Source organism: Plecotus auritus, assembly GCF_963455305.1.
Source record: "Plecotus auritus genome assembly, chromosome: 9".
Classification (NCBI taxonomy): Eukaryota; Metazoa; Chordata; class Mammalia; order Chiroptera; family Vespertilionidae; genus Plecotus; species Plecotus auritus.
The window spans coordinates 41056652-41076598 of NC_137783.1; the positions used below are offsets into that span (position 1 = coordinate 41056652).

At 37.3% G+C, this 19947-nt stretch overlaps 1 protein-coding gene across 3 annotated transcripts in view; it reads right to left on the reverse strand.

Moving 5' to 3' along the window:
- The window catches only part of CTNNA3 (catenin alpha 3), a 1399627-nt gene that overhangs the window by 16943 nt on the left and 1362737 nt on the right, over positions 1-19947 (reverse strand). The window lies entirely within an intron of this gene.

Genomic DNA, 19947 nt, shown 5'->3' on the forward strand with positions numbered 1-19947 from the left:
TTTACACACTTACATTCTTTAAGGTGCTGTCAAACATGCCTCTGCTTCTGAAGATAAATTCTGGCATTTTGCTGGGAAATGGAGGCTACAAGAGTATGGGGGCTGGTGGTGGTACATAAATAAACTTTTTGTTCTTATATACAGGATGGGGCAAAAGTAGGTCTATAGTTGTGAGTGCACGAAAGAGAGTTTATTCTTGTATTTTACATACAAACAAGCCTACTTTTGTCCCACCCTGCACATAAACATATACATTGTCTACACTTACGTACAGAATGTGTTTTTCTAATTTTAAGTAAAAATGTCAGCTCCCCTGTTGTTTCAAAGTACATCTGAAATTTTCTGCCTCATGTTGTAAATTTCCTTTGTAGCCCAGATTTTTCAGAATCTTTGAAAATTTGGCCATGGCTTATCATGACACTATACAATACAGTATTGGTCTCTATTTTTTAATTAAAAACTGGATTTCATAATTATCTATACAGTAAGAGCTATACTGAAAACATGAGTAGCTTTAGACAAATACCACAACAAAATCTATGATAAAGATGCCAGTGTTCTCTGTTATTTTCATATCCTACGCTTCCCATAGTCTCATTCAACTAGTAGATCTGGGTGCTACTCCAGCCCCATGCCTGCGATGGCCTATAGACACTACAGTTATGTACTGTGTCAGTGGTTTAAATCTAGGATAAGAAGCAGCATCGACTTATGCCATTATTGTTTCATCCACACACTGGAAGGAAAGGGCAGCAGGTAACAAGACAGAACAGTGCTGCAGAAATTATTCCAGGGGAGCCTGGAGCAACAAAATGCTGTTATCTCCGATGTGAGGCATGGAGTATGTCAGGTGTAAAAATTGCACCTTGCAGAAAACAATTAAAGTGTCTTTAAAACGACTGTCTTCTATTTATCTGAGACTCACAAACTTTATATGTGAGTAAATATAAGCGGTTGAAAAGTGTCTACAATGGGGAAATCCTAAAAAGTTCCCTTCTTGATTTTAGTCTCTTATCTTGCCAAGAGTATCTTATAAAACACAAAACAATCTTCCAGAATCCTCCTACAGATAAGCACAGCTGTCTCCTAGTTCAGGGATGTGATTCACACATATTTCAGAGCAGCTGGTGTTGCTCTCCCAGCTGTTTAGAAAATGGGAAACTTTACTGGCAGCAAGCCCCAACCCCGAAGCAGTAGGTGTCTAAACTCACCCCCCAGGCACTGGATTCAGCAGGGAGTAAAAGCATGAAGGCATGTGTGGTGTTTAATCACTGTGATTTTAGCCTTGGTGGGAATTTAAAGAATTAAGCCCACAGGGTGGCTTTAGAGGTGTGTTGCGGAAGAGGAGAGAAAGTAAGTAGAGATGAGTCGTTAAAAATATGGACTCTGGCGACTACCTAAAAAAACAATCAAAGTCTGTGTTCTACTCTGTAAAATGGAAAATCAATAACATTACCTCAGGACTTCCAAGAGGACAGATTATGTAGCACAACGTATTGTATAAATACTGATTCATTACCATTACTACCATTATCAAGGTTTTGAATACAACATGCCTTTGCCAGTGGTCATTGCAAAAGTAAAAGAGTGAGGAAAGATGAAGGTATAATAATGGCCTCTCTTTTGTAAACTTTTATCAAAGTCATATGCTTTCAACTATTTTTCTGTAATTCTAGTAACAGCCCCGTGAGGTGCATATTATTTTTCTAATACATCGGACAAGGTATCTAAGAACTATGATGACTCGGGGAATTTCAGTGTCTTGCCCATGGTCACATAGGCAGTAAGAGGTAAAGCTGGTATTAAACTCCAAATCCCCTGCTCTCTCAAGAAAAGAAAATGTTTTGTAATTTAGTGAAAAGTCTCTCATTTGGGCTGATTTTACTCTGGCTGAGGTCTTCCAACCCATTCTTCTTATTCTATTGATATTTTGTACTGATATATTCCTCCTCTCTATTTAAGGAGTTTTTGTCTTAATCCCCTCAACATTTAACTCTGTTACTAATCTCCACTCAGTCTAAACCTTGTCCTCCAGAAACTTGTGCCAGTTGTGGCTGCACAGTATCACCCTACTACAATGTAACTGACTTTTGTGATAAAAACTGAATTTATAGGTAAATCTCTATATTTGTAGACTCTGGTTTTTTAAGTGTTTATGATATGCTTAACAATGGGCTGAGTGTTATGATTGGTGTGTTTCCCACTTCAGATGGCCAGGGTTTTCTCTTCTCTTTTTAACCTCACCATCCAATTTTAAACATTATGGGTCCAAGGAATGCAACAATGTAATGGCAATAACACAGTGGTCACAAAGACAGAAGAGGGCTGTCCTCTAGATGAAAGCTTTTGACCTAGGGGTCCAGACACACTGGTGTATTTCAATTACTTGTGATATGTGTCACAAGGTCCATAATTTGGAGGTAATAATAATAGGTCAAATCCTGAAGTTGGAGAATTACTTACTGTATTCTCACAAATTACAGTGGCTTCAAGGTTATCCCTCTAATTATATCCTTTCACTCACATGCATTCTGATATACTTCCTGGAGTGTGAAAGGAAAGAGAAGAGCTAAAGCTAGTTTCCTAGTAATCAAGCTAGAAGCCTACTTTATCAATACAGTGTTCAGTGAAGTGGGGCTGCTCATAAGAAATAGTTCTGCAGGAGAATGAGTGTCACAGCAGAAAAACAAAAATGAAATTTACAAGTTTGAGATACTCTTCCCTAGGAATTAAAGACTGAGACTAAGCAGGTCACTCTCCTTCAAAGATGTTCCCCATAGCAACAATATGAACTAGCTATACAGCCATTTTAATAAGAACCAAGATTTGAGGTCTACATTATTTTTCGCAATCTCTATCTTACACAACAGCTTTTATGGCAGATACTAGGGGTGGAGTATCCAATAGGCATTCCACCATTCTTCCTTGAAAACTGAACACTGATTTTGTTCAGAAATTTACCCAACCTTGAGGGATTAAATCATGATTAGTCTATTACCATTTACAACTTGTCTAGGGGTATTTCATGTGACCTTGTCCTGACCAACTAGAAGGGTAAAGTCTGCAGGGGGTGGATCTGATGAAGATTCATTTATAATAAAAGACCATGTCATATAAAGAGAAAGCTCCTTTTTTTACGTCTTAAAAAGTAGTTATATAGAAACGAGAAATTTGGAGCTACTGCATCCATACTGAACATATAAGGGATCACAAAATATAGATGATGATAGAAGGAAATATGGAAAGAATCCAAGTATAATGAATTATAGTATACCCTGGAATAACCATTATCTGTACTTATGGTTTAAATCATGGATTGTAAATTTTGTCACTTACAACAATCAAAAGCACTCATCTTTTCAAATCCTGCTGCCACTGCTCTATGCTCAGCCAAAACCAGTTCAGATGAAGGTGATGCCATCGGTCTCCTTGATGATAATCCATATTCTGACCATCTTGGAAACATTGGTTGTACCTACTTCAGCATTATTTGTTCAAGAACATAAGGACACTCCTTGTAGGGTTCTCAACTATGGGTAATCAGTTTTTGCATTGACTTCTTTTTGATCATGTATTTACTTAGCATGACCACTCCATTTGCTATTGCTCACCTACACCTAGTATTATTCTTCTGCCTCCACAATTTTAATCCCAAATATTTTACCTATGGAACCACACCACACATCTAATTCATATCTGTTTCCAACACTAAAATCCATGTTTAAAGCAGTCTGTAACTTCAATGAAAACAGTGGCTATAGGTATGCATCCATTTTCAATCAACATGGTATTGAGTTTTGTTCAACAATACTGTGAGAAAGAAACATAAAAACATGGTCATTAGAAGTCACTAAAAGAGAGGGTAAAAATTCTGGAAGAATGGAAAGAGGTCAAGGCACAGTTTCATTGAAGAACAAAGACAAGCTCACTTGTGAATGAAAAGAGATTAGGTACCAGTGGGTCAGGGTTTGCACGCTGGATAGACATTGATTGGGAATGAATAAAAGATAATCATTCATTTTATGGAGCTATGTGATTTTTTATAGAGCAGAAACTGAGACCTACCATTGCAGAACTGTAGATCTCACCACCTAATAGAATCACAGCATCACTGAGAGGGAAAAGACTGGCAAGTAAAATGTAGTAATGCCAGAAGAGTTACACATTTTTTAGAGCACATATGAATGCCTCTCCTGTGCATCCCCATAAGTGGCCCAAATCACAAGAGTTGTGCAAGCCAGGGAAATTTGTTATTCCTGTCCATATAATACCATATGTATAATACTTGGGTTGTTCAGACCTAGGAAATTCTGGCTACAACACTAATCTTCTGTTCTAAGAATATATCTTTGAGCATATATCTTTTTTTCTTCAAAATAATCTACTATTCAAAGGAAGAATAAAGTTTTTTTCCAAGGGCATGATAAAATGTATTTTTCTAGGATCCCTTTACTTTCAGGATTCTCAGGAATTAATCTATCAGTTCTATGAAGATAATGTGTGCTAACTTGCATTTGTATTTTAGCTCATGGTTTTGCTTATGTCTCTGAATTGTTCTCAAGATATCTGGTAATTATGCCTGATTGTAATTTTTTCTGAATAATTCAAATAAATCAACACAAAGTAACTTATCCTGTGCTAGAATTTTGGCAAATTGGAGATTCTTGTTTTCCATTTTACAGAATTTTTATTCAAAATGTTATTGCATATAAGGATAGCTTCATTTAACAATGCTATAGACAAAGCAGCTAAAGTAATGCTAAATTTACCTGATGATAATATTTCTTTTTAATGATTTTATCCTTTCAATTCAACAACAACATAATAATAAGTAGCTTTATATATTGAGTATATCTCAATGTTGTAGTAATATATAGAAATGTTTTAAAATGTCTAAAAATGTTAAAAAGGCTTTAAAATGTTTGAGTTAACTTTCCTGAAACTTACAGCGCGATATTAAGGACACACACCCCACTGCCCTAAACGTGTGTATCCCATAGATAAGGATTTGAACTTCGGTTACTGACTTAGAGTGACTTGCTATAATAGCCACATGTGTGAGTGACGTACTTTCCCCAGATATGCACCCACAAGTGCACACCCTGATTGATAACCACATGTAGCCTCTCGTCCTGTTAAGATTAACATGTGTGCATTGATGTAATTCACTGATAGCCAGCCACCTGAACTGCTGCAGGTACAAACAGGCTTTAAAAATGGGTCCTGACCAGTCAACAGTGCTCGCCTGTAGAGACAGCCACAAAGGCATGTCCTTCTGCCAGTCCGACAGACGACGCCACACTGTGCCGCTCCATGCTCCGCTCCCTGCCAGAGGACAGAAGAACGGCTAGTACCTCCAGATCGGGTGAGGAACACAGGCATCTGGACCGGACCAGCCCAACTGATGAACCCCAGAGGACACCACCACCGGGATCCCGTTAAGCCTGTACCCGGAGCATCAGGAACTTTTGTGAGTAATAAAATGCTGTGTGATTTGCAACTGCATATGTTTCTATGTGGTGTAATTCCTCCGGCAGTTAATTAAATTACTTTGCATATGCTTAAAACTGAAACTAAGATTTTTGGTCTTTTCAGTCCTAAGCCTACTCTTGGTCCTGCTTGTGTAGAGCAGTCTCTTTGCTAGTAACTACTTAAATGTCCCTAGTAACTACTTAAATGTCCCAACACCTGCACGGGTAAGCTTAAATCAAGGGATACCTTGGATAACACCGCAGATCCTTTTCCGGGATCTACTTGGGACACTCAAGGTCATGAACAACATCCATTCTAACTTATGGGAAAGCTTTTGAACTGAATAGAGTAACCTAAGGATATCTCCAGTGCGTGAACTATGGGTAATATGCAATCAATTTATAGCTCAGCCTTCATGAATGTTCATTAAAGGAATGACAGAGTACATCTTTGCCTCTCCCCCTGAAATGTCAACAAGTTAACCAACTATAATTCAATAAAAAAATTCCTGTTCAACACAGAGGCACCCCTGAGAGACCTGTGCAGTGAAACATCTAAAGGTGAATAAATGGGGAGACTAGAAGGGAGGAAAGTGTAGACGACCCACAGACGCACCCAGAAGCTTGTGGTTCGGCCCAGAGAGTGGAGAAAGACAGAGGTAGCAGGCACTTCCTTCAGCCTGGAGGAACAGAGCTGCGGATGGGGGTAGTGTGTCGGGGAGAAGGGCAGCACAACCCAGCAGGGTGGAGCAGCAAGAGAGTGAACAGTGTCTGGGTGAGCAGATGCCTGACAGAGAACAGGGGTCTGCGTTGAGGCTCCCCAATGTCAGGCCGGGTGGTGGTGTTTCAGACAAAGAAATGGAACCACAGAGCCCTGCCACCACTTGGACTCCCAGAACTCGCTTCTTGATGCCCTTGCAGTCAGGTCCAGGAACACATCATCTGTAAACCAAGAGCTGATGCAGCAGAATTGCTGTTTCCCTCTGTGACTGATCCCCAGGAGGGGTCCTTGGGGCAGGATCCTCAGAGGTCACAGGCTGCATTACAGTGAGGGGAAAACAAACTCCACCCCCCCAAGCAGCTCAGTTGTACTGTCTCACAGAAGCCACAGAGGGGAGATTTAAGACTGGGAGACCACAGAGGTAAAAATTTTGTGATCCAGCGCCATCTACTGGAAAATAGTAGAAAGACCTCTTCAGAGATAAATGCATAAGCAAAGACAGAAAATACCATGAAGAACCAGTAATGACAATGATCAGAAAGAAAATATTAGTGATATCAAAGATAGGAATCAAGAAATGATGAAGAGGGAGACCTAAGCATAAAGAAAAGTGAAAGAGTTCAATAAGACCTATCTGACTCCATGAGAAAAAGCAATATTGAAATTATAGGCATTGCAGAGGAGGAAGAGAGGGAGCCGGGAATGGAGTCTATTAAAATAAATAGTGCAGGAGAACTTCCCAAAACTATGGAAAAAAACGGATCCTTGAATCCAAGAAGCAAGGAGAACACCTACTTACCTCAATCCAAAGAGGCCCTCTCCAAGGCACTTGGTATTAAAGCTGTCAAAAAATTAATGACAAAAAATTCTCAAAGCATCCAGGGAAAAGAAGGAAGTGACCTACAAAGGAAAACCCATAAGAATTTCATCTGACTTCTCAGCAGAAACTCTACAAGCCAGAAGAGAATGTGACCAAATATTCAAAGCTCTTAAAGAAATTACCAGCCACAAATAATATACCCAGCAAAATTATCCTTTAAATATGCAGGAGAAATAAAGATGTTCCCAGACATATAGAAGCTGAGAGATTTTATCTCCAGAAAACTGCAGGAAATGCTCAAGGGAGTTATTCTACTTGAAACAAAGAACATTAAGTCACAACACTACGAGTAAGATCAGCATAAACAGGGATAATTTGTGATAACAAAAACATAAAAGGGAACAGGGCTGGGGGAGGGGGCAGGTTAGTCAAACTGGCAAAGGAAGATGAAGACCAGATGCACTCAAAAGGAAAAACACTATGGAATATATGCACTTCACTTTTTATAATCCTAATGGTAACCACACACAAAAATCCCCAAACCAGGCCGAAGCCGGTATGGCTCAGTGGATAGAGCGTCGGCCTGCGGACTGAAAGGTCCCGGGTTCGATTCCGGTCAAGGGCATGTACCTTGGTTGCGGGCACATCCTCAGTGGGAGGTGTGCAGGAGGCAGCTGATCGATGTTTCTCTCTCATCGATATTTCTAGCTCTCTATCCCTCTCCCTTCCTCTCTGTGAAATATCAATAAAATATATTTTTAAAAAAAAATCCCCAAACCAGGACAAACAGCTTTAAAAAAAAAAAGGAAACAGAGGAACGAAACATAAATGAAAAGAACCAATGGAGTCACAGAGCTACCAGAAAACAAAAGATAAAATGGCTGTAAGTAATCCTCATACATCGATAATTACCTTAAATGGTCTGAATTCACCGATAAAGAGGCACAGAGTAGTAGAGTGGATCAGAAGACAAAACCCAACCATATGCTGCCTACCCAAGACACATCTAAGCTGCAAAGACAAAGGTAGATTCAAAGTAAAAGGGTAGAAAATGATTCTTCACAGAAAAGCAGATGTAGCTATATTTATGTCTGATAAAATAGATTTCAAGATAACAAGAGACAAACACTTTATAATGATACTAGTGGCCTAGTGCACGAAATTCGTGCACATTAAAAGGGGGACCGAGAGTCAAATCCCTGCCCACCCACATGCGCCTCAAAAATCACGTGAGACCCAGACCCAGCCGCCCCCTCCCCCCAATTGGGTTAGATCCAGACCCAACCAGTCCCACGCTTGTCAAGCCCCACCGGTTAGGGGGCATAGCCTCAGGTCCCCTGGCCTGGCACCAGGACAGAGGGGCGTGGCCTGAGGTCCCCCAGATGGGGTGGGAGGCGTGCCTTGAGGTCCCCCATCAAGCCCCGCTGGGTGTGGAGCATGGCCTGAGGTCCCCTGTCAAGCCTCGGCAGGCAGGGGGGCACAGCCTCAGGTCCCCTGGCCCGGTGCTGGGGCAAGGGGAGCAGGCTGAGGTCCCCTGGCTGGTGCTGGGGCAGGGGGAGCAGGCTGAGGTCCTCTAGCCCAGGACCAGGATAGAAAGCGCACCTTGAGGTCCCCCGTCAAGCTCCACCCATCGGGGAGCATGGCCTCAGATCCCCTGGCCTGGCACTGGGGTGGGGGTCTCTGCCTAAGGTCCTCCAGCCTGGCGCCGAGGCAGGGGGTGAGGCCTGAGGTCCCCGTCAAGTCCCAGCCCCATGGGGGCGGGGGAGGGCATAGCCTCAGGTCCCTGATGATTGCTTGTTAAGGCTCCTTAAGGGAACTTGGCCTCAGCTGTGGGTGCAGCCATCTTTTGTGATTGAATGATGGTCATTTAGCATATTCCCTCTTTATTAGATAGGATAGGGAACACTATATGAAGAAAAGATAAGACTTCAGAATATATATATATATATATATATATATATATATATACCCCTAACCAGGAAGCACCAAAAAATATAAAATAAGTACTCACAGACTAAAGGGAGAAACGGATAAAAACACAATCATAGTTGGGGACCTTTATACTCCTTTGACAGCTCTAGGCAGATCAACCAAACAGAACATCAATAAAGAAATATTGGCCTTAATTTAAAACTAAACCAAATGGACATGATTGACATTTACAGAACCTTTCATCCCATAATATCAGATTATACCTATATTCTTCTCCACTGCACATGGAACATTCTTAAGGGTGGACCTAGTGTCAATAAATTCAAAAAGACTGAAATTATACCAAGCATGTCCTCTGACCACGATGCTTTGAAATTAGACATTTACTGCAAAAAGGAAGTAAAGAAACCCCAAAATATGTGGAGATTAAACAACATACTATCAAAAAATGACTGGGTCAAAGAAGAAATAAAAGATGAGATCAGAAGATATATAGAGACAAATGAGAATGACAGTACAACATATCAAAACTTCTGGGATGCAGCGAAAACAGTAATAAGAGGGAAGTTTATACATTACTGGCCTATATCAATAGAAAAGATAAATCCCAAAGTAAACTACCTAACATCACATTTCAAAGAACTAGAAAAAGAAGGAGAAAAGCAACCCAAAGTCAGTAGAAGAAAGGAAATAATAAAAATTAGGGCAGAATTGAATGAAATAGAGAACAAAAAGATTATACCAAAAATTAACAAAACAAAGAGCTAGTTCTTTGAAAAGATTAATTGACACCCCCCCCTTCCAGACTCACTAAAGAAAAAAGGGAAAATATATAAACTAAATCAGAAATGAGAAGTGACTTCTCTACAGACATCACAGATGTAAAAAGGATAATACTAGAATACTATGAAATACTATATGCCACCAAATTTAATAACCTAGAAGAAATGGATAATGAAATGGGAATTTTTTGGGGGTGAAAAAGACATGTTTTAGGAAATTTTAAAAATTAAGGGGACCATGGAGGAAGCACAGGACTGTATATTTCCATAGAATAGGGGAAGCTGAAAAGCTGCAACAGGTACATTTCCTTAGAATGAGGGAACTGGGAATAGCAAAAGATCTATATTTACAAAATAAAAAAAAGGAAGCCCTTCATCCAGAAGGAGAAGAAAGCCCTAAGGGAATAGAAAAACAGTAAGGAAGGAGGGGGGGGGGGAGTTACTATAGTAACCAATCAAAGGGAATAGTGACCAATCAGAGGGAATATCAAGGCACCAGGATCTGCAGCCTTTATAAGCCATAGGGGAAAAGAACTCAGTGGGACCCTTTCCCCCTCCCCACGTGGGAGTCTGTACTTGTTCTTAAATAAATCTCCACCTTTGCTATACTACCCTGTGTCCATGGATTCATTCTTCGACACCGACGGACAAAGAATCCGGGTTCCAGTCCAAAAATTCCGTATCAGTAAGTTCCTAGAAATATATAACCTTCCTAGACTAAATCATGAAGAGTTGGAAAATCTAAATAGACTGATCTGCAGTGAGGAAATTGAAACAACCAACAAAAACCTCCCCCCCACCCCCCAAAAAAAAACCAATGTCCAGGACCAGATAGCTTCACTAGTGAATTCTACCAAATGTTCAAAGAAGATTTAAAACCTATTCTTCTCAAACTCTTCCAAAAAAATTAAAGAGAAGGCAATACTTCCTAACACATTCTCTGAGGCCAATATAACCCTGATAACACAAATAAAGAAAACTACAAACCAATATAGCTGATGAATAGAGATGCAAAAATCCTAGCAAATCGATTACAAGCAATAGTATATCAAAAAGTAATTATCATGATCAAGTGGGGTTTATTCCAGGGGCACAAGGATGGTTCAACATATGCAAATCAATCAATGTAATACACCACATATAGATGGACAGATAATTTTTGACAAGGGAGCCAGAAACTCACAATGGAACAAAGATAGTCTCATCAATAAATAGTGCTGGGGAAACTGTAAAGCCACATGGAAATGAGTGAAACTGGATTACAGTTTGTCCCCAGGTATGAAAATTAACTCAAAAATGGATCAAAGACCTAAACATAAGACCCAAAACAATAAAAGAAAACATAGGTACCAAACTTTTGGACCTTGGTCATAGAGGAGAACATTTTATGAACTTGACCCCAAAGGCAAGGGAAGAAAAGGCAAAAATAAATGATTGGGACTATATCAAACAAAATCTTCTGCAAAGCAAGAGAAACTGACAACAAAACAAAGAGACAGCCAACCAGATGGGACATGATATTGCCAAACAGTAGGTCCAACAAATGTTTAATTTCCAAAATATATAAAGAACTCATGAAACTCAGCACCAAAAAAACAACCTAATCAAAAAGTGGGCAGAGGACCTGAAAATACACCTCTCCCTAGAAGACACATGAACAACCAATAGACATATGAAAAGATGTTCAATCTCACAGGCAATTAGGGAAATGGAAATCAAAAGTACAATGACATACCACCTTACACCTGTTAGAGTAGCCATTATAAGCAAGACAGGCAAAATAATTGGAGAGGTTGTGGAGAAACTGCTGGTGGGATGTAGACAGGTACAACCATTATGAAAAGCAATCTGGTGATTCCTCAAAAATTTAAGAAGAGAGCTACCATAGGACCCAGCAGTCCCTCTCCTGGACATATACCCGAAAAACTTGAAATCGTGTACAGTATTCACAAAGATATATGCACTCCTATGTTTATTGCAGCATTATTCATGGTGGCCAAGACATGGAAACAACCAGTGTCCTGTGATAGAAAACCGTATAAAGAAGATGTGGTGCATGTACACAATGGAATACTACTCAGCCAAAAGAAAGGATGAGATAAAACTATTTGCAACAACATGGATGGACGTTAAGAACTATATGATTTCACTGATAGGTGGTGTATAAAGCTGAAATTCGTGAACACAAACAGCAGTGTGGTGATTGCCAGAGGGAAGGGGTCCTAATATAAGGTGACTTTGTGTGGTGAGCAACAGTGCAATATACAGATCTTGTAATATATAAATTCACACCTGAAACTTATATGCTCATCTTGACCAATGTCACCCCAATCAATTTAATAAATATTTTTAAAAGTTTAGGTGATAAAGTTTTATAACAACACAAAAAATAAAATATCAATCCTGCTTCTTTGTCCAGATTACCTGATACATCTTGGCCTCAGGCTTATAATTTATTGTCTAAAATGTTCATTCACCAGAATAGGCAATGACTAGTCCACTTGTCTCATTATAATAGTAAAATTTTGTTTAGAGAGTTTACAACTAGATTTAGAAGGGAGACTACTTTAGTTGTTCAAATCTAAATTCAATAAGAACTAAACATTGATTAGTACAGTCAATTTATTTAAATTAGCTCTTAGTATCTGGGATTAATGAAGTTAGAGTGCAGATGTATACTATACATGTCAGAAATATTTTGGTCAAATAACTGTTTCAAATACCGGTATATACAAATCATGTAACTAAACTTATTCATTAAACAATAAATAGTTGTTTTAACATCATGAAAGGGACTACATCTAGAGATTTCTGATGCCATCATGCTATTTTGAATTCCCCACTTCTCTCATTTGGATAGGCATTTACATGCCTATAACTTCAACTAACATATACTGAAGTGTTTCTGATCTCTAACTTCAGCCCTGACCTCTTTTTCAGGTTCCATTATCATATCTCAAATTATGTCTTGGACATTTACATATGGATTTGCTTTAATAGCCATAAATAAACCCAAACCTAAATCCCTATATTCTCCCTACCTAGACAGAATAATGGTTAACAGTGACTAAACCATATTTTATAGAAAAGGCCTATGCTCAAAACTTGTTCTGCCACTTCTTAACTGTATGAATTCAGATGATTTATTAAATCTCTATGTGCCTCTGTTTTTTTCATCTGAAAAACAGGTATAATAATTGTATTTAACAAAGTTGACATGACAAAAAAGATACATGTATATTAAAAACTTAGAAGAATACCTGGAATGGAGCATGCACTATATGTAAATGTTTCACTACTAATATAATAGCCCCCAAATCTGTGTCAATTTTGCTCATAGTCACCAAAATATATTCACTCTATCTCCTAAATTTCTCTTAAATCTAAATCTCCTTCTTAGAATTTACATCACTTCATTGATTTAAGTCAATGTCCCTTTTATGTGAACCATTGCAATAGCCTCTTATTAGTTCCCTAGAGTCCCCCCTCCCTTCTTTAATGTACTCTCCAAACTGTACACGAAATTATCTTTCTAAAATATAATTCAAATAATTATTCTCCTTCTTTAGAAACTTCATTGCAGGATACATAACCATAGAGTGAACTTATGAGTACTGAGCATGTCATATTCTCAAATAACTACACCTACCTTATTTTCCACCGGTCCAACCTTTACTTTTTTTTTTTTCTCATTGCATTAAGTGAAAACCATGCTCCTATGCCTTATGGATGTTTGCCTGTATTCCAAGAGTTTTTCTGGAATTGTTACTTATTCTACAAGATTCAGCTGAATTATCCCTGTAATTCTCTAGTGAGATAGGAATCATTCCCCCTGTTCCATTCTTCCCTTTCGGGTGGAGACTACCACTAATTTCTTTGTGCTCTCTACATTACTCTGCACATACTTCAACTGTAGCACTTGCCCTGATCCTCACTGGGAAAACAGAGATAAGAAACTAAAGATGTAGGATAAAGCAAACTCTAATTGTATTTGGTTGTTGGCTCCCATTTAAGTGATAATTACAGTTTTTAAAGACCCGAGAGAGAGGACTAATATTTCTTTGATTACATGGATCTAATAAATCATGACACTTTGCGAGCATGTTTTTGCCATGCTAGAATAACCAAAATAAAGAGTGGAAGAGAAATTCTTACCCAAAGTAGATTCAGATTTACTGTCCTATATCAAAAGAAACCACATTTATGGGCTCTTTTAATGTTGCCTAAATAAAAACCAAGAATATTTAAAAGAAGAAAGGATGCTAATTAAAAATACTTCAAGGAATGTTAAAATATTTTTAAGGTAAACAATGTCCTTGAGCAGTCTAAGAGTTCTATAATTAAGGTAATAAAGTTATCCTTGGGGTGAGCTTGGAAAATGAATAACCCTCTGAATTTAGTTGAATGCTGTATTCTAGAGTATTTGACTCCATTAAAACTGGAATCTGAATGTTCTGTTCCACTTTACTAACTTAAAACACTTAAAAACTTTCCATACTTAAATATGCTTCATAAACCATCTGGAACCAAAGTAAGTCTGAGTTTAACTAATGACACCAGGAAGAGCATATATAATTAGTTTTTTATTCCTCAGCAGAATTTGGTCCTCCCTTGTATCAGAGAGATGATGCAAGACATGACTCATGTCATGAAATGAATGGTCACCTCTATAACCTTGGGACTGTTTATTGGAACTAATGAGGCAGTAAGATGATTAGAGGCTTAAAGTGAATGGTAAAGACTCTATAGAAGCAAGTCTGATTTAGTAACTTTTTTTTATCTATGAATTTTCCAAAGGTTTTATCTAGTGATCTTCCTGGACCCAAACCCTGAATTTATTTAACCTATGTGTCAGTGTCCATATATCCTCACCTTTTAGGTCTTGCTTACCTCAGAACCTGTAAAAACACAGGAGCTTATAAGGCATCATTGCCAGGTAGCTCACTGGCTTGGCATTGAGTCTGTTTATCTGTCAGCATGTTACTAACTTTGCCCCTTAGATTCCTTAGAACTGTGCTCTGATTTCTCATCTGTAACTAGAAGCCAACATAGAACAGTAGAAAGCAATTTCTAACCACAAGTCAAGAGACTAAGTTTAATGTTCACTATACTGAATAACTTTATTCTAGTTACTTTACTTTTCTGAGCTCAAATTTCTTTGTGCAGCATAGGGATTGGGTTGGATGATTTATAAGTTCCCACAGGCACTTGAAAATCGTGAAAGGTATCAGTGACTAGATTATTTTCCTTAAATTCTGTTTTCCCCATACTTAGTTTCTTGGTAAATGCAGATTATTTGCCTAACCACATGTTATGAACTAAATTATGTCCCCTCAAAATTAATATGTTGAAGCTCTAACTTACAATATGACTATTTCTGTAGATAAAATCTTTAGGATGTAATTTAAGGTTAAATAAAGAATTTGTGATCCCAGATGTTGACACAGGAGTCTGCCCAACTCGCCTTCTCCCACCAACACACCAAATCTACAGCTTCACATAAAGTAATTCCCTCTGAAAGAAATCCAGTCCTAGCTGAATAATTCCTACATCTCTGGTAAATGAGAAAATACACACATCCAAATGCATAGGAAAGTTTGAGACACACTCTCATCATAAACCACATGCCTACCACAGAGACACAATCAGGAGGGACATCACCACTCAGAGCTTCTCCCTGAGGAGTGAAGGCTTTGGATCCAGTATCTACTGCCCCACCTTTTAAGACGCCTACCTGAGGGATACCAAAACACCTAACTCTAAAAGCCAATGGGGCTTGGATACATGAGACCCAGACTATAGCTAACAAAGAACTGGTACTTCAGGGTTTGCAAAGACTTACTCTGATTTTCCCACCAGGGCTCAGTGCAGCTGGAGCAAACAGAAAAAAACATATTTCAGGCCTTTCCTGAAAAAGGCCTATTTGCATACTTCAAAAGCTAGTGCCTGAGGGTCAGTCTTCTAATTTAATATACATCTAGGCCTTGAGGTAACTGAGTTCCTTCCCAGAAACTGGGGAGGCCAATGATCACTGACTACATTCTTCATCTGGCCCACTCCAGGTCCCTGCAGGCTCTCTGGAGCAAACATGTCAAACTCACGGCCCACAACAATATTTTGCGGCCCAGCCAATATAATGGTACATAAGAAACATTTTAATAAAAATTTCATAACTTAATTTTTACAATATCCTCTTATACATAATTATTAATAACAAACTACAACGTTCGTTAATGACTTATTACTATAATCGTGTTGCATTCATTTCCCTTACGCGCCTTATGCGCAGGCGCACCATTTCTCTCCACTAATACTAGCAGCGAATATTTTAGCAGCCAATTGCAATGTCAGTAGTCTTGGACTGACTTGTTTGGTGTACAGGAAATATTTCACTTTTGGAGAACAAGAAAAATAGGCTTATTTGCATTATGCTTATTAATTTGTACAGTTATTCAGTGTCTGGTAAGCTAATGTTCAAGAAAAAATATTAAGTTTTATTAAAATGTTCTATTATTTTATGTTAATGATTACTCATTTATTTTAGCCCTTTGTATTCAGCATGTCTCTATCGAAATAAATCTACGTTTCTATGAAAATTGAAGCATGTTTGTTTTTTTTTTGCGGCCCACATAAACTAAAACCTTGTTTATTTGGCCTGTGTTAGCCTTTGAGTTTGACATGCTGCTTTGGAGGGTGCTTGTGTATGTGCCTGGCACTGTCTTTTGCAGCTGCCACCAGAGGACAGAGCACCCGATTACTTTTCTAGGTCCCACATGACCTAGCAAAGAAACATTTCTTAACCCACAAAATACCTGCAAATAAACAAAGCAAAATCTTGGGGGGCGGAGCTGGACGCATCATATATCCTGACTTCAAATTATTTTACAAAGCTATACTAATAAAAATGTATGGCATTGCTATAAAAATAGACATAAAGATCGATGAAACAGAATGCTCCCAGATATAAACACATGCATATCTGATCAATTAAATTATGACAAAAGTGACAAGACTGTACAGGGGGATTGACAGTCTCTTCAAGAAATGATAGTGGGAAAACTGGACAGCTACAAAAGAATAAAACTGAACTGTCTTACACAATACAAACTCAAAATGACTGAAGGCTTAAACATAAGACCTTGAAATAATGAACTCCTCAGAGAAAATAAGGATATAAGCTCCTTGACTTTGGTGTTGGCCATTTTTCTTTTGGGTTTGACAACAAAAGCAAAGGGGCAATAAAAGAAGAAAATCAATGGGACTACATCAAACTAAAACCTTCTACACATTAAAGAAATCATCAACAAAATGAAAAGGCAATATACAGAATGGGAGAAAGTATTAGCAAATTAATATTTCTTATAAGGGATTACTATCTAAAATATATAAACTCAAGTCAATAGCAAAAACAATGATAAAAAATCAAATAACTAAATAAATATTTTGCCAATAAAGACTTAAAAATGTTCAACAGGTATATAAAAGGTATTCAACATCACTAATCATGAAAATTGTTATCAAATGCAAACTTAAAAAAAATCAAATGCAAATCAAAACCACTGTAAAATATCACCTCAAAATGATTACAATAGCTATCATCATAAAAACAAGAGATAACAAGAGTTGGCAAGGATGTAGAGAAAAGGGAACCTTTGTGCACTGTTGTTGGGAATTTAAATTGGTTCAGCCACTATGACGAATAGTATGATGGTTTCTCAATAATTAAAAGTAGATTTACCCTATAATCCAACAATCCCACTTCTGAGTATATATCTAAAGGCAATTAAAAAAATATCAAAGAGATATCTACACACCCATTTTTATTGTAGCATTCTTCACACTAGCCAAAATGACAAACAATGTAAGGGTCCATCAATGGGTGAATAATATATATATATATATATACACACACACACACACACACACATATATATGTATGTAAAATTTATAAAGTATATATGTACATATATATAATGGATTATCATTCAGACATGAGAAAAAAGGAATCTATATTGAATCAATATAGATGAACTTTGAGGTCATTATGCAGAGTGAAATAAGCCAGACAGAGAAAGATAAATATATGGTATCATCTATATATGGAATCTAACAAAAAAGCCAAACACAGAACAGAGAGTAGAAAGTGGTTTCCAGGGGCTGGGAGGTGGGGAAAATAAAAAAAAAAATGTTAAAAGAATAAGATGAATAGGTTACTCTGAGGATATAATGTAAAAACACTGAAGTTATTAATAACTATAGTTATTAATAGTGTATTGTATAATTGAAATTTGCTAAGAAAGTAAAACTTAAATGTTCTTACAAAAAATGTGATGATGGATGTGTTAATTAACTAGATGGGGGAAATCATTTACAATATATTGTATGCTAAGTCAACACAATGTCCACTTTAATATAATTTTATTTGTCAATTATATCTCAAAAACACTTGTAAAAGGAAGTATTTTCTGTCTGTCTCTCTCTCATACAGACTCTCTCTTTCTATGAGGACAAAGTAAGAATGTGGCCATCTGTAAGGCAAGAAGAGAACTCTTAGCAGAAATCAAATCAGCCATCACCTTGATCTTGAACATCCCAGCCTCCAGAACTGTGAGAAAATAAATTCCTATTGTTTCAGTACCCACGCTAGGGCATTTTGTTATGACAGCCCAAGCCAACTAAGTCATCACACATGCTACATATTTTCTTGATTTAATAGAGATGTTTGGGATATAATCCTATATGAATATTTGACCCTTTCATGTCATTCACGAGAAATTAACTACATCAAGCCTAATGTAATTCTCGGAGTCTGTAATATATCCCTGGTGTAACCCTTCCAAATTCTTAACAAACAAGTCAATTAACAAACATCACCCATTTATATATACGTTAGATTCTCAAACTACTATTATAGTGCAGTTTTGATGTTATAAACAAGCAAGAGTGCACTAGAGTATGATTATTTGATAAACTGGGGAACTATAGGATCTTTTTTGCTTCAGTAAGATTATTTGCAACAAAACACAGTATGGTGATGTTTATAGTAAAAGTAACTTGGACACCAAACCTTTTCATCTTTATCAGTAAAGGAGTCAACTTGAACTCTCCTGGTAGGGAACTATATATTATTCACAGAAAAATAAGTCAAATGAAATTGAGCAACAGGTCTGTGTTGATCAAACAGTATATTTGAGCATGTACTAACTGTTAAAATTAATCATTGACAATATTCCAACCAAAAGAAAAGATATCCACTTCTAATTTATAATTTCAATGTAATGGAACTCAGTATTTCTCTTAATACATAAAGAAAATTTCTAAATACATAAAAAATAGGACCCTAAATAATATTATCCTAAAAATCCAGATGAAGTTCATTATTAAACACAGAATGTGCTTGCTCTTTGCACTTCCAAACCACAAGATATTTTAAAGTCTTATTCAGTATTACCTCATACTAGTAAGGAATTGAGCAACTAGACAGTTGGGAGTATATTTTATAATGTTTAGCCCTAGATTAGTCTAAAACTAATGCTCTACAAAGCATGGACTTTGCAGTTCTCAGCCTCACCCAAACATATCAGAAAGTGAACAAAACATATTATTTTACTCTATGTTTTATATATGGGGTGGTCAAAAGGAGGTTTATAGTTGTCTGCACATAAGATGCAAGTATTATTCTTATGTTATTATTTATTAATTATACTATTTTCCATACCAAAAAAACCTGTAAACCTTCTTTTGGCCAGCCCTGATTCATGGCCAATATACACTATAATATTTTTATTGACTTTGTTAGACAGCCTACAGTGCCCCTCTTACCACATATCATTGAGAAGGGATTACATGAAACTCGGCACAAGTAGAAAAATAGTGAAATATTTATTCAGAAAATATTTTTGGATTCATTTTACTTAGAGACCTTGGTTGTACACACATTTTTTTTTTGTTTTAGTTGCGTTTTTCTTGGAAAGAACAGAATTTAGATGCTTAGGCTTCTGTCACTGAAGTGCAACAAAACTGATCCGATTTAAGGATCACAGTGTAGGTATTTCAGTCTTATATATGGTAAAATACTGGCATTCCAAGATTCCCAAATTGTGGGATTATAGTTTTTTCATAAATCAATTTGTGAAACTTGGAATGCTTTTCACAAAATAAATTTCTCAGACTATTAAATATTTCTTGCTTAATTTACATTATATACAAAATATTTAAGTT